Source organism: Pseudorca crassidens, chromosome 3, assembly GCF_039906515.1.
Source record: "Pseudorca crassidens isolate mPseCra1 chromosome 3, mPseCra1.hap1, whole genome shotgun sequence".
In the NCBI taxonomy this organism is placed as follows: domain Eukaryota; kingdom Metazoa; phylum Chordata; class Mammalia; order Artiodactyla; family Delphinidae; genus Pseudorca; species Pseudorca crassidens.
Genome location: NC_090298.1, coordinates 46714718 through 46730497, shown reverse-complemented (window position 1 = coordinate 46730497; position 15780 = coordinate 46714718). Strand labels below are relative to the sequence as shown.

Genomic DNA, 15780 nt, shown 5'->3' with positions numbered 1-15780 from the left:
AATATTTCAAGTGATTATTCAGAACCTTCTTGTGCTAGTGAAATCAAAAACATACTCAGTTTTAATTTGCTGTTAAATACCCAGTATTCACAGTGGTTGTTTGGAGGCCACATACAATGGTAGCAAAGTGGCTTTTGAAAAATGCTTTGCCTCATTCTTGCTGAATCTAGGTTGTCAAGTGGTAAACCTGGCAGACGTCATGAAACTCCAAGAGGGAACATATTTTATTTGCCTTGCACCCCCAGAGGATTTGGCCAATTATTGCTATTTGTTTAATGTTGGTGTTGACATAGTGCCTTTGCCCTGAGGAACCCCAGGTGCTTTATAAAATTAGTCAGCAATTCACATCACAGCCTTCACGCCAGAGAGTGTACACTGAAAATAATAATGATTCATGGAACCTACAGCTATCCCTAACTCATATTTCTGTTTGCCCAGTGAAACAAAACAAATAGGCCAGTCCCCTCAGAGAGCCAGCAGTAAAAGGTTCTAGTGTGGAGGAGGGGGGCATCAATGGGAGTTTCTCCCTTGTGTAAATAGGTGAACTCCTGTCAGGAAAATTTGCCCTGCACCCTACCGGTGAGCCTGACTGTACTCTCTTTCAGGACCCATACCTTCCTCAATAAGGAACTCACTGTCTTTAGATCTTTGCTCAAATATCACTTTCGTAATAATACCGTCCCTGACCATCTATTTAAAAAACAGCAAAACATAACAAGACAAAACCCATCATCAACCCAGACATTGTATATTCTTTTTCCTGCATTAGTGTTCTCTATAGCACATGTTGCTATCCAGTATATTTACATGATCTCTTTATTCATTCACTGTTGACTCCCTCCTACAGATGATAAATTTTATGAAAGTAGACCATTTGTCAGTTTTGTTCAATTATGAATCTTCAGCAGGTGCCTGGCACAGAATAGGTCTGTGGTAAGCATTTGTTGAGTGAATGAATGTACAAATGAATGAATGAAGTTGCTGCAATAGTGCAGCAAGAAACAATTGGATTCTCTTATTGTCAATCAAATACAAAGGCAGTAAAGAGAGGGATAAGTAGGGTTTCCTTGGTGGCGCAGTGGTTGAGAGTCCGCCTGCTGATGCAGGGGACACGGGTTCGTGCCCCGGTCCGGGAAGATCCCACATGCCGCAGAGCGGCTGGGCCCGTGAGCCATGGCCGCTGAGCTTGCGCGTCCGGAGCCTGTGCTCCGCAACGGGAGAGGCCACAACCGTGAGAGACCCGCGTACCGCAAAAAAAAAAAAAAAAAGAGAGAGGTATAAGTAAGCAAGAGTGGACTTGCATCATATCAATAGAATACTTCTTAACATTGAAAAGATCCATATGGTGAAGTGGTATATCAGTCAGACTGTTCTCCCCCATTAGTTGCAAGTAATAGAAACTAAATATTTAAACCAACAGAAAGATGGCTTATGGAATCTTGAAACTGGGAAATCCAAGGAGTGAAGCTGATTTTCATGGGCACAAGGCTTGCTCATGTGCTCTTGCAATGTGATGAGGACGTTGGTCTGTCTTTCGCAATCTCTATCCCTCTCTGCATTGCTGGCTTTCGCATTGCTGGCTTTCCCTATGTGGTGGCAAAGAAAGCTAAGGCAGCAAGTGGCATGACTCTGCCTGTAGTAATTCCAGTGGCATAAGAGCATATATTTCCCCATGGCTCCAATGAAGACTCAGTCCTGACACAGATGGGTGGACTTGGAGTGCCAGCCTTCAACAGTCATGTGACTAACCAGGCCTCTGTGTATCCCAGTCACAGACGTCAGTTCCATCCTTTAGAGGTGGTTCTCCAACAAGGAATTTTATCAGAATAAGAAAGGAAAGACGCATGACAAATCTGCAGAGATGCACTGTAACCAGAACAATGTCATATTTAAAGAATTTCTCATTTCAGTGAGGCAGAATATAATTCCAGATCTTCCAATGTTCTAATTTTATAATATCCAATGGCCATATATTTAATAGGTTAATTGTGAAAATTATGTTTTTAGAGGGAAAAAATTAACTTCTGCTTTATTTTCAGTGGCAGGTCCTCTCTACTGGTTTACCTACATGACAGTGAGATATTGTTCCTACCTTAGTGAAAAGGAGATAAAAATATGGGGGAAAAAAGCTAAGTTTTGGCTGTGCAATAAGGAAATGTTTATTCAAGGTTGTTGTTATTTTCTTCACATATAATTTAATAATTCTTATTATCTTATTTTGCCTTATTAGTCATATTTTATGTAGGAAACATATTCTAATTATTTTCTATATTTGTTTTAAAAAGAGACTACTTAGAATATACTAGATCAGATAGAGAAGGAAAAATACTGTATAATATCACTTATATGTGGAATCTAAAAAATACAACAAACTAGTGAATATAACAAAAAAGAAGCAGACTCACAGGTATAGAGAACAAACTGGTGGTTACCAATGGGTAGAGGGAAGAGGGGAGGGGCAATATAAGGGTAGGGGGTTAAGAGGTACAAACTATTAGGCATAAAATAAGCTACAAGGATATATTGTACAGCATGGAGAATATAGCTAATATTTTATAATAACTATAAATGGTGTATAACCTTTAAAAATTATGAATCACTATATTAGCCCTGTAACTTATACAATATTGTACATCAACTATACTTCAGTAAAAAACTAAAAAGAAAAAAAAAAGAATGTACTAGAAACCCTAAAATTTTCAGTTCCAAGTACTGGAATTTAGATTGTCGATATACGGGTACTTCTCTTTCCTATAAAAATTTTATGGAAGTTCATGGATAAATACAATTCATAGATAATGCTAAAAGTTCATTTCAAGCATTACTTCTTGCCTCTTTCCATACCAAGAAATATTTGACCAAGACTCCAGAACTGAAGGTATTTGATTTCCACTCCTCATTATTGCATTTGTGTCTGTTGCACAGACTAGTTAGAGCTAGAGGAATAACGAGATAGTATGCAGAAATCAACATCCTGTTAATTCAGCGGCAGGGTGGCTGAGGCATCAAGGCATGCCCCGGTTGCCATAACAACACAACGGCTGTGTGAACCAATGTTAGTTATGCTGTACCATATGAGAAGGGCATTCCTGATATGAGCTTTGATACCAATACTAATTCAGTACCAACTCAGTAGTGTAATATGACTATCTACTGAAGTATCCACCTAGATTCAGGAAATTACTCAGTCGAATCAGCTAATTCAGTGTTAAAGCAAAAAAGTTTTGTGGGTCAGCATTTCTAACTTAGTGTTTTTCTTAGTTCATCTTCCTTCATTCCTCTGAAATTGTGATTATTTCTCAGTTGTTGCTTTCCAAGTAAAAGCAGAAAGGAAGGCTTTCATAAGAAATCCCTTCTTTCATGGCCCAGTTGAATTGGATTTGTGATTGATATTCATGGATGTGCTACCAATATCCAATCCAATTGATAAGAATTTTCAGTGTTTTTTGTTTGTTTGTTTGTTTCTGAGGGATTGGTTTTTGTGGTGGGAGAGAAGAAATAAAAGGCACACAACATTCATGTGTCCCTAACATCCCAACAAAAAATAATGCCATAGAAAATTTATAAAAATTAAAAATAGCCCAGCTCGAGGCTGTACCATGACTTTTGTGGGCCCTACACACTTTGGGCTCTGTGGGCCTCTTTTTCCATTAAAAAAATACTAAAAATTACACTTTATAACCGCCTTGATATACAGAGAAATGTAATCTAAGCTGGATTATAATCATTTCGTTTCTGATTTTAAAAGAAATTAAAACATTTTCGAGGACTCCTAAAAGTATTCTGGGCCCAGGGCAGGGTACCTACTGTGCTGTACCTACTGGTGGTAGGAGGTAAGCTGCCTCTGTTGTAGCTCAGTTGGTTACATTTTAAGCCAAACAACTGTCTTCTGCCTATTGTTCTTTTTAGTTTAAATGTATTTTTATAATTGACATTAGTTGCTCCACGTGGGGTGGGAGTTGGGGGAGCGAGGGTTTGGAATAAGCTGCTCTTAGGCTCCATCAGCAAAGTTATTCCTGAAAATCAGTATCAGGTTTGGGGCCTGTAGTCTCTTTTCACAGGATTTAAAGCTATTTTACTTAGTTTGTCAATATCCGTGTTCTTCAAAGGTTTGCGTTTTTATATGACCGATGCTGTGAAAGGAAATGCCATCATGATTATGTTTACATTATGCGTTTGTACAGGAAGGAAAAACTAGAATTTTTCATGCAGAGAGCACTTAGGGGTTTACTCAATATACTTTTTCGAAGTAAAATTGATGCTGGAATATTTCTCTCGTAATCCAGATGAAAAGCCAGCCTCTAGTTGAACAAAGTAAATGCTCATTCATGTGTTTAATAAAAACTCTGCTCCTCCCACTGAGGCTGACTTTTATCTGAATCTTTAGTTTCCTCTTATTTTTTGGTTTTTGGGAAACAGAGCTAACTTGGATACATGAATTCTGTCAACGAGTATTTCTTGAGAACCTCTTGGTCGTTAACTATCTAGAATGAAATGGGTGAACTAATTCCAACACCCATTCTTCTGCCAAACATCAAATAAAATCCAACAGTTTTTGCTCGCTAGGTGTTGAAATTTGACAGTTCTGCACTGAAATCCAGTGTCGTTGCTCCTGGCTGTACGACTTCAATTCATTCTTGTCGTTTCTGATTGTCCACCAGATGCCAATCACTGTTCAAGGCACTGAGGGTGAAAAGGTGAATAAGATGCAATCCCCACCTTTAAGGAAATCACACTTTAAAAGGAAGACAGGCAAGTGAAAAGCTTATGAAAAGAACAATGAAAAATGCAGGGATAAAAGGAAGGTATATGAGCATCTCTTAAATTAGGTTATCCCATCAAGCAAACCTTCTTGGAGGAAGCGATGTTTTGGTGCATCTCTTTACCACTGAGCCTCTTTTGCTCTGTATGTAATTGGACAGTAACCTGCTAGGGTTAAAGATGAAAATGTATGAAATCATGTAGCATCAAGCCTGGGACATGCTTTTTGCACCATAGTTTGCACTTCCATCATTACTTATTTTCTTATAAAGAGATGTGAAAAGGAAAAGATGGAGGAAATGACAAATCTCCAATTAGATAATCAGTCCCTGAATGAAACAGGTAAGAATATAGGGCTTCCCTGGTAGTGCAGTGGCTAAGAATCCACCTGCCAATGCAGGGGACACGGGTTCGAGCCCTGGTCTGGGAAGATCCCACATGCCCATGCCGCAGAGCAACGAAGCCCGTGCGCCACAACTACTGAGCCTGTGGTCTAGAGCCCGCGAGCCACAACTACTGAGCCCACCTGCCACAACTACTGAAGCCCGTGCGCCTAGAGCCCATGCTCCACAACAAGAGAAGCCACGGCAATGAGAAGCCCACACACTACAACAGAGTAGTAGCCCCTGCTAGCCGCAACTAGAGAAAGCCCGCACACGGCAATGAAGCCCCAGCACAGCCAAAAATAAGTAAAATAAACAATTTTTTAAAAAAAGAATATATATTGTTCATGTTTCATGGACTATGTATATTTGTGTTTCACTAGGAGAGTCTGTTAATACATTCATATGTATCATTTATCCCAGGTGGCTCTGTCTGTTCCAAAACAGTGATGACAAAAACAAAACAAAGCTCAAACATTAATGATTGGAATTTTCTGTTTCCATGCATATATTTGGTTGTGATGTAGAGAGTGCTAGAAAATGAAATGCTTCATGTTAATCAATCTATGTTTTTTTTAATTTTATTTTTTTATTGAAGTATAGTTGATTTACGATATGTTAGTTTCAGGTGTACAGCAAAATGATTCAGATATGTATTTTATTTTTCAGATTCTTTTCCCTTACAGGTTATTAAAAAATATTGAGTAGAGTTCCCTGTGCCATATAGTAGGTCCTTGTTGGCTATCTATTTTATACATAATAGTGTGTATATTAATCCCAAACTCCTAATTTATCCCCCTCCTTTCCCCTTTGGTAGCCATAAGTTTGTTTTCTATGTCTGTGGGTCTATTTCTGTTTTGCGTATAAGTTCATTTGTATCATTTAACATTTTTTATTTATTTTTATTTACTTTTAGATTCCACATATAAGCAATATAGAGTCAGTTTGTTGAAGGAAATAAACTAATACTTGGGAGGCATCATCATGTAATACTCACACCTAGAAATTGTACCTCTGTTCTGTCTATAGGTTGCTGACTTGGACGGGAGTTACACTTAGAGCACCCAGTGACACTACAGATGACATTTGAAGAAGCACTTGTTATCCCAGCTTCCTAACAGATCACCTCCCCTAGTACCCACTGTGGAGATAGCTTTTACTTAATAGCTTTAGATCTCCCAGACTAACCAACCACTAATAGCACAGGCTACCATGTGGTGGTAGGAATCTCTCTCTGTTGCTCCGAATATAACTAATAGTGATGGGTTTCTTGTTTTTGTCCTTTCCTTTCTGTGTGGCCAGCAGCAAAGACTGTTTCTCATCAGTTTCACATATCCAAGTTCTGTTTATCTCTCATGCCGACAGATTTAAAGAGTCACATCTTGGGATCGTTGTCTCCTGTGTCCCTCTCTAAAGTCCAAGTCAGAATAGGAACACTCATGACCAAGGCTGGTGAGAAGCCCCTTTTCCAGCACTTCTCTATATAGCTGTCCTCTCTGTCCACACTAGGGACCAGAAAATTCTGCCTAAATCCAGAGCAACTGTGGCCTTTAGCAGTCTTGTAAGCGTTTGCCTTCTGGCATGGGTAGAACTAGCGTCACCTGGGTAATTCAGTCCTCGAGCTTCTTCCGTGAATGAGAGAATCCAATAACTGGCTGCCTCTTCCTTGTGCCCAGTGTCCTTTGATGCAGGGTGCTGAATGGTGACGGTCCATCTTCGTATCCTCCCCGCTCCTGCCACTACAGGATTTATGGTCTGCACGCCCCAGTTGTGAAGCTGGCCTGTGGTATTTTGCTGCCGCAGGCCTGTGGATGTTTAGAATTGTGTGTTTATATTTCCAGGGCTACAGTTTGAAAGTCGAGGGAGCAAACAGATAGCAAAGAATTCATAGGTCAAGCTGCTACTGCTTCCTCCTTGGAGGACTTGTTTTCTGCCTGTTATCGTCCATACCTACGTTCCTATGGAGCTTCTGGTTTTATGACTTTCATTTCTTTGGTTAGATGCTTTCACGTGGGTTTTTCTATAAGAAATCCCCATAGAAGAGGTGTTTACATGAAGAGATGAGGGAGTGGAGTTTGCCTGACACAAGGAACCTCGGAAACTTCCCCGTAATGAAAAGGTCTAGCTTGTGGGTGGGCGCCCTTCCATCCAGACAGACGGGAATGTGACTTGGCAGCCAGAGACACATGGACTTGTGACCACTGGTAAAGGCACCTCACTAGAAAAATCCCAGCAGCTGGGCCTGTTCATCTCTTCTGAATGTACTGGCAGGCATGGGACTGCTTTAAATCTATACTAGATTCCTTTTATGCCATTGTAGTCATTATTTTCCTCCTCAAGGATTCCCTTATGTGGATGCCCTTAATTAAACCCTTTTTGCCTGCTCCCCTCTTGACCGCGGTGACTTAAATATGAACGTGAATTTCACTAATCGTGAAAGAAATCAACATGGCCTTGGTGAGGCCATTTCCACTCCATTTGGTCCTTTCCTTCTAAGAATTCAAACAAGTCTTTGCACCTAAATGGATGCTTTTAGGCACTTAACAGTTATCATGAACTCAGTGTCCTTAGAGCAGTTGCCAAACTACGCTCCTGAAACTCAGGTGGTGTGATTGCCCGCCCCTCTCCCTGCTCCAGCTCTGGATGGATAAATGCCCTGCATCACAACCAGCACCTGAGTACAGCATCATTTATTTTGGTGTCACTGCATGACGAAAGCCCAGCTGGCATTAGCTCAAGTTATGCAGCTGGCTATTAATTGAAGAAAACTTCTCTGTGAGTCCTCAGTCAAACACAATCTGATTCAGCAGATCCTTTTCACTCGCCTCCCTTCTATTATACCAGAAGAACAAACGTAAATAACTCCCACTGGGCTCAGCTTCTCATGGCTTGTAAATTAGCTGGCAGCATGCAGACTGATGACATTGATGCTTTCTGGGCTGCTCTTCTTAATTGATTTTTATTTCTAGAAGAAGTTGGGGCATCTCATTTCTGAGGCTTTAGTGTTGTCCAGTGGACAGAAATATTGTAGCCTGCCTTTGTTCTTATATCTTGCATAGCTAGTTTTCAAAGTCATTTCAACACAATTTCAAATTACGTCACCTGTAGGTAGGTGCTGGTCTTCTGTGAGTTGATGTTCTGGTTTTCTATCATACGTGATTGTGCTTGTGGTTGTATTTTAAACAGAACTTCAAGAGAGATTTGTTCGGGATTTTAGAAATACAGAAACATGTAACACGCAGCACATGGTGTGCCAAACATTTCTGATGAGCGCATTTTGTAACTCTTAAAGTATGAAACTACTTGGTGTGAGGAGATGCTATAATATGTTAAAAACCGTGGAACTTTTCCATAAAATAAAATTCTGTACAGAAATGATGTAGGAGAATTCTTGCAGGAGTGCTAAAATAGTATATCAATTTGATCCTCCCTGGACATGAGAATTCACCCATTATATTCTTCTGTGGAAATATGTTTCAGCACCGAGGACCTCTTCAGTGCCCTCCCCCACCCCAATTTCTGTTCTTTGTACAGTGTGCTTGTTGGGTGCTGAATGACTAGTCATTATTATACCCTGAGCCCTGAAAATGAACTTAAGACATCAAAATTGTACCTTTTAGGACTTAGGGTGTCAATAAAGGGCTCAGTGGGATTTTAGGAACAGAGACTGAGAAAGAAATCAGAACTTGGCAGAAAAGAATAGAACTCTGGTGCTAAGAGACCTGGGAGAACTGCCTTGTCCCTAGAAGCTGGTCTTGTGACTTATTAGAGGAACAGTATCCAAAGGGCATCAGAGAGCCTGGCTTGGATTAGGCTGTCTTGGGTTACAGGAGCTCCAAAGCTAGAACTGGAAATAAAGCATTATTGGTACGAAGCGCTCCTAATTCGAACATCTGATGCAGGGTCTAGTGTCTGTGAAGTAGGCCTTAGAGGTTTGAGTGATCTGGGAAGAGAGTAGATTATGCAGGAGCCAGAAGCCACAGCTGACCTCTAGATCCAGATCTGAGTGGCATGACCTAGATGCAGCTGATGTGCTTGTAAATGGATCCCTCCCTGGAAGGATTCTTTCGCGAATTCAGATAGGCTAAGGCTGCAGTGAGTAGATTCAGTTGAAGGGGCTATAAAGCTCTAGAAGCTGATATGACTGCAAAATGGAGAAGATGCTTTGAAGACACCGTTGGTGTTAAAAAGAAAGGCAATCACATTTGTCTACTTAATAGTTACATGCCCTTGCTACACAATTCTGTATTCCCTCTATAAAGGGAGGTATCTCATGAGGAATTCCTTTCCATTTATGAACTGGCAGACAACTTAATTGAAAAATGTTTTACTAGTTTGGGCATTTCTTGCGTATAAAACCAGGGATTTAGTCCTGAAAGGTAAATGTATATTTATGTTATCGCCAGAAATCTGGGGATGGATATATTTGTAGACTGGGGGTTAGAGGAGGTTATATTCTAGTGAGATATCTTCTGATTTGTTTCCTTCATTTGTAGAAGCAATCTCTGTTTTGGTAACATTTAATTTATGAACTTTGGTATCATGTTACACTTCTTTAATTTTTATTGTGCATCACCTACAAAGCTTATAGTTAGAGCCAGTCAGGCAATAAATGTTACCTATTGCATGCCTTCTATTTTGGGGGCACTCATTTAAATTCTACAGATAAAGCAATGAATTAGACAGAGTCCCCACTCTGAAAGAACCTTCAAAAAGTGGGAGCTTACCTTGTAATGGTCACAGTAGGCGTGCCTGATTTCTTCAGAAGCAATTACTAAGGGCTTTCTTGGTAATCACTAAGAAATCACTTTGAATTCTGAGACTTGACTCAGCTGATGCCAGAACTGATGAGAATTCAAACTCTCTAAGACATCGTATCTTTCTAAGAAGAAGATTGAAATAACAAATCTACAAGACCAAAGTAACCCTCCTCCCAAGCCCAACTCAAGACAAGGTTTTCACCTTGCTCTTCTGAGCACATTATGACAGACAAACCTAGAGGGAACAGAAGGCTTTGGAACAAAGCAATCCCATGAAAGTCACTTTGTTGGTGGACTTCACGATTAGTTCTGCATTGTTTAAAGAAAGATGACTTCAAGTTGCTGCTTTAAGTTAAGGCTATAAATGGTTTAAATGGGGGAGGGTGTGACAGGATCGAACATCTTCCCCTTCCTTTGTGGCTCTGAGAATTCAGAATGAGCAGCCACCATTACGTAACAAGAAAAGAGAAGGAAGTAGAACTTGGAATGAGCCTCTGTGTGGGCCCTTATTGTTCCAGGGTTTACAAAGGACTACACTATCATCATATGAGACAAATGGCTTCTCCTCCACTGCCAGCTTAATTGCCAGCTTGGCTCCTGAACAAAGAAATCTCAATTGAGGCAAAACACGCTTACCATTGAAGGTAACAATCTTAGAGCAAGCTTCGGGTTGTGTTTCCATTTAAGTTTTTAAACTTGCAGAAGGAGACCTCTTTTTTAAATAAAATGATGTACCCTTATGCTCTTACGTTTCAGTATTGAGTACATGCTGCACATATTAGGTGGCAAAACTGAGTCAGATACCAATGACCAACATGGTGAAAATAGTATGTTTTATATTATGTGGCTTTTACCACCATAAAAAAAATAAACAACAAAAAAATAAATAAACAGGAAGGGTGAGTGGGATAGGACATGTCAAAATGCCACGTTACTGGATTGGCCAAAAGCTCGTTCGGGTTTTTCCATAACATCTTACCAAAAACCCAAACGAACTTTTTGGCCAACCCAATATAACTACATAGACAGAGGCGGAATGTGCTCCTCTCCTATAGGTTGCGTGTATCGGTTACATTGCAAAGTGTGGTCCCTATTGATATCACGAGAACTCCTTAGAAACACAAATTCTTTGGTCCGGTTTCAGGCCTCATGAGTCAGACACTCTGGAGGTGGGCCCAGAAACCTACATTTTCAAAGCCCTTCCGGAGATTCTGATGTGTGCTAAAGTCTGAGACCAACTAATGCAAAAAATACCACAAGGCAAATGTAGAACAAAACTGGTTCAGCAAAATGCATTATGACAATATTTAGAAATTTGAAGAAAGGTATGTAAATCTGTAGTGTTATTTTTTTCTTTCAATCAGAATTCTGTGTTTGGAAATACGGGTTAGAATTTCTTTCATCGGTTTTTTTTACTTGTTTTTGAAATTAAGAAGTAAATGGGGAGGAACAATGAGGTATTTATGTTATTGTGTGGGATTAATGGAGTTTGTTCTAATGGAAAAGGGTATCTCATGGAAAAACTTCAGTAATCTGTCTAGACACATATTCTTTTTAGAGGCAAGAAACACAAAAGAAAATTGGCTTCTTCATCTAGTTCAAGGAAATGGTGTTTTAATTCTGTAGAGAAGTAATTTCATTTTCTTGGAGAAATGGGTAGACCGATATTAGTAATTTAATTTTCTTAAGTATAATGATGGTTGCTACAATTCTTACCAATGCTGAAAGAAGTAGGGTCAAAACTAGAAAATGATTGAATTTTTTGGAGGGGGCAGTGATGAAACTATATGGCAGGGAGTTAACTTTATAATAACCTATAGCTAGCAAATTATCCTGTACTATTTCCTGTAGTACTTTGACCAGACAGCTAAGGGCAGAAACAGAAATCTGAACTATGTGGTACATAACTCCATTTGAATTTGTTCATTTAACAAATATTTGTGGAATACCTACCATGGACTTAATATATTAGCATTGGACAAATGAGTAAGACAGTCATAGCCATGGTTCTTGTGAAGCCATAGGTCCAATGATAAAGCTAGATGATTAAACAGGCAACTACAAATGAAGTGCTGTAACTTTCAGGATGAGGCAGAATATAGGATGCTGTCTGTGAGAGCAACTCTCCTGGACTTGAGGGTATGGGCATGGGTGGTCAGGAGTGGTTCATGGAAAAGGCACTAGAACTGGCAAGGCTGAGCAGAAATTAGCCAGATGAAGCAGGGGCAGACGGAGAGGAGAGCATGTGCAAAGGCGAAAGGCAGTGACTTTTGGGCACCATCACGTGACTGAACATGGCTCCATCTGGTGGAGCTTGGAGGGCAGGTGGTGGCTGCACACGTTCTGGAGAGAGACGGGAGATGAAGCTGGAAACATTAAAAAAAAAAAAAAGCCTTGCCCACCATGCTAAGGATTCTGGACTTTATTCCAACAAAATGGAAAGCCTTTGAGGTTGTAGGATTTGGCCGCATTCTAGAGACTGGATTGATGAAGCACAATGCTGGAGGAAGGGCGGCGAGTGGAGACCCTGTTGCAACATTTCAGACAAGTATTCATCCCTTAGACCAGCAGCAAGGTGGGGATGAAGAGAAATGAAAAGATCTGGAAAATAGCCATTTAGGAAGTAGATTCAGTGGGATCTGGTGATTCATTAGGTGTGGGAACAACTAGTGCCATTCATTGAGCTAGTGCCACAGGAGGGGTGGCAGATATTAGGGTGAAATGATATGTTCCATATGGACATGCTGAGTCTGAGAATTCTGTGGTTGTCCAAGCAGAGATGACGAATGCACTGTTGGAAATGCAGCATAGGCCTGGAATACAAGTGATCCGGGCTCTTCTCTTAAGCCACTCTGCCCTCATAAATGTTTTCCATGCTTTATCATGCAGAAACCACAGCCACAGAACTTTCTTTATGGTCCTTGATTACTCCCGTAGCTATTGGGCACTACTTTTTATTTTAAATTGAAGTAGAGTTGATTTACAATGTTGTGCTAATTTCTGCTGTACAGCAAAGTGACTCAGTTATACACGTACCTACATTCCTTTTTTATATTCTTTTCTATTATGGTTTATCCCAGGAGATTGGATATCCCTGTATTGGGCACTATTCTTGATGCCAGTTTTAAGTGCTAAGTGAAACTTAAAGTCATAGAATTTCTCTGCAAGAAATCCTAGAAAGCAATTTGATTTCCTCATTGAAACACACTCACCGACGAAGCATCTTTCAGTTGGTGTTTTATTTCAACAATGGAAAAAAGTAGAGAACTAGAATGATCTAATGCCAATTTAAATACTCTGATCTTCATTTACATTAGAGATTATTTCCCTGTACCAGTAAAATATAAATATATTTACTATAGATTTGTTGTTTGCTGAGAACAACACTAAATTATGAAGAGGTGAATATAATAGCTAAAGGGTAAAATAAGTATTCACATTTTGAGGAAGAAGAATTATGTTTACCACACAACTCTCCTTAATTTTACAGTAATGTTATAGCAGTATATTTTCAAATAAAATATTTAAATTAGAACTTTAGAAGTTTCTTTTGTCATATCTAAAAAGAGGTTGAGGGCATCCCATTTACTGAATAATTGCATACACAAGTGATGGTTTTCGAAAACTAAAGAAAAATCTCATATAAATCATGAACTACTCTGTACATTTTTACCCAACATTCTCTCCATAATTTTGGAACATTTGAAGTTATTTTTAAGAAACCACAAGTTGTCAGAGGAATTAATATACAGACACGTAAATTTCAACTAGCCTTCAGGAATAATGAGAGCAAGCATTGTCATCAACAGAATTTAGAATGGTGAAATCCCATGAGTGTTTGCAAGTTACCAAATTAGAAAAGTTAGGAAGCATGTATAATATATTTCTGATGATGCAGTCTTTTGAACTCACAGTACTTTAGTCTGTTAAGTGAACGGTTAAGCCTACTTGCGTGATACACTACATGTAAACTTTTTCCGATGAATAATTGGGAGGCTTCTATTTGAAGTACAAAATTCCTGCTCATACATAATGTAGATGAAAGCTGAACAGGTTAGGGGCTGATCAAAACCGTTAAAGCTTGTCTTCCAGAGTCTCATTTTCTTTTCCTGAGCTGTTTGTCCTAATTCACATCATCAGAACCCTTCTTCTCTCTAATAAATGCTTTATTCCAGCCAGTACAGTGTTCATCCTCATATCCAATCATGACTTTGTCTTAGCCATTCAGCAATGGCTGAATGTGTATACATATACACATGCATATTTAACTATGCAATAAATTATGTTAAATCTTTAAGTTTAGGATAAGCCTGTTTAAATTTGGGGTGAATTTTATTTATCTATTTTTTTAACATCTTTATTGGAGTATAATTGCTTTACAATGGTGTGTTAGTTTCTGCTGTATAACAATGTGAATCAGCTATACATACACATATCCCCATATCCCCTCCCTCTTGCGCCTCCCTCCCACTCTTCCTATCCCACCCCTCTAGGTGGTCACAAAGCACCGAGCTGATCTCCCTGTGCTATGCGGCTGCTTCCCACTAGCTATCTGTTTTACGTTTGGTAGTGTATATATGTCCATGCCAGTCTCTCACTTCGTCCCAGCTTACCCTTCCCCCTCCCCATGTCCTCAAGTCCATTCTTTACCTCTGCGTCTTTATTCCTGTCCTGCCCCTAGGTTTGTCAGAACCATTTTTTTTTTTTAGATTTGGGGTGGATCTTTACTGCAGCTTTCCAAATGGTCCATAGACTATTTACTGGACATAATATATGGAACAGTATTATACTTAGATCTGAGGTCCTACTTTATGTAGGATGTCCCAAATTTATGGCAGTAAACAAATTAGATTAGCTCATTCACAAAGAATACAGGAATGCAGAATTATCTGTATTTTTCCATAATGTCATTCGCTGCAGTAGGTACACAGTAAACATCATATTAAAGAGTAAAGAAAGTTCATTTTTAAAAACCTGCAAGGGGAAGTTGAATAAAGGCCTTAGAAATATGCTGCATAAGTTGAAATCTAAGAGATCGGGAAAAGTGGGAGGAGCTAAATCTTATAAGCACACAGAGCCCAGAAGTCTTAAATGGACCCTGACCTGGGTAGTGCCAACGTTTGTGTTGAAAAACTTTAGAATAGGTAAAAGCTACCTCCCTAATCACACACTACAGATAGAATTTTATCTGTATTGTTACACTCCACATGTGTGTATCCAAAATTACTGTGATCTGTGCTTTTGCTTTGTATCTTTATTATTTCAAAATAGAATCCACTGAGGCCTTTGTTTTGATATTTTCTCTTTTTTATATTTCTTATTTTTGACTCCCAACATTTTTTCTTCTTTTTTTCTAATAATTTGAAATATTATATTTATGTCAGTGCCCTAAAGAAATATATTCATGCTTTGTTCAGGCATTTTAATTATTTAAGAGCATGCTAGTTACATCTCTGCCCAGGTTTTCCTGCTTCTGAGTTTCAGTCACTGTTCCTTAAGGCTTGGTAGAGATCAATTTCTTCAGCACAACCCAACCCCAAACAATGTAACATTAGTGTAATATATTAACACTACACACGTGCTGATGTCGTTCAGACATTTACAAAATCTTTCTTGAATATTAAGCATGTGCAGGGCAAAGTCAACTTGGGAATTTTAGGATTTATAGGATTTGTCATCTATAAGATTTTATGAATCAAAGTCAACCCGCCCAATGAGTGTTGACATCAGTTTGCATTTACAGCCCCTCTGATGCCTTTTAAAAAATATATCCACTCATTTTATGTCAATAAAAAGGATATATTTATTATTAGTTGTGATAGCTAGTGCTTATGAAAAGTTTATAGCCTCCATGTTAAAGATAAAAGTGAAGAAAT

At 39.1% G+C, this 15780-nt stretch overlaps 1 protein-coding gene across 15 annotated transcripts in view; it reads left to right on the top strand.

The window, feature by feature from the left end:
* Positions 1-15780, top strand: part of PDE4D (phosphodiesterase 4D) — a 1449034-nt gene that overhangs the window by 928225 nt on the left and 505029 nt on the right. Inside the window, exon 1 of one of the 15 annotated variants that reach the window (XM_067730751.1) lies at positions 11208-11229. The exons of the other annotated variants lie outside the window; for them this stretch is intronic. The gene's annotated coding sequence lies outside the window, so the exon portion shown is untranslated. Of the gene's footprint in view, positions 1-11207; positions 11230-15780 lie in introns of those variants that run through there. 15 annotated transcript variants of the gene reach the window in all.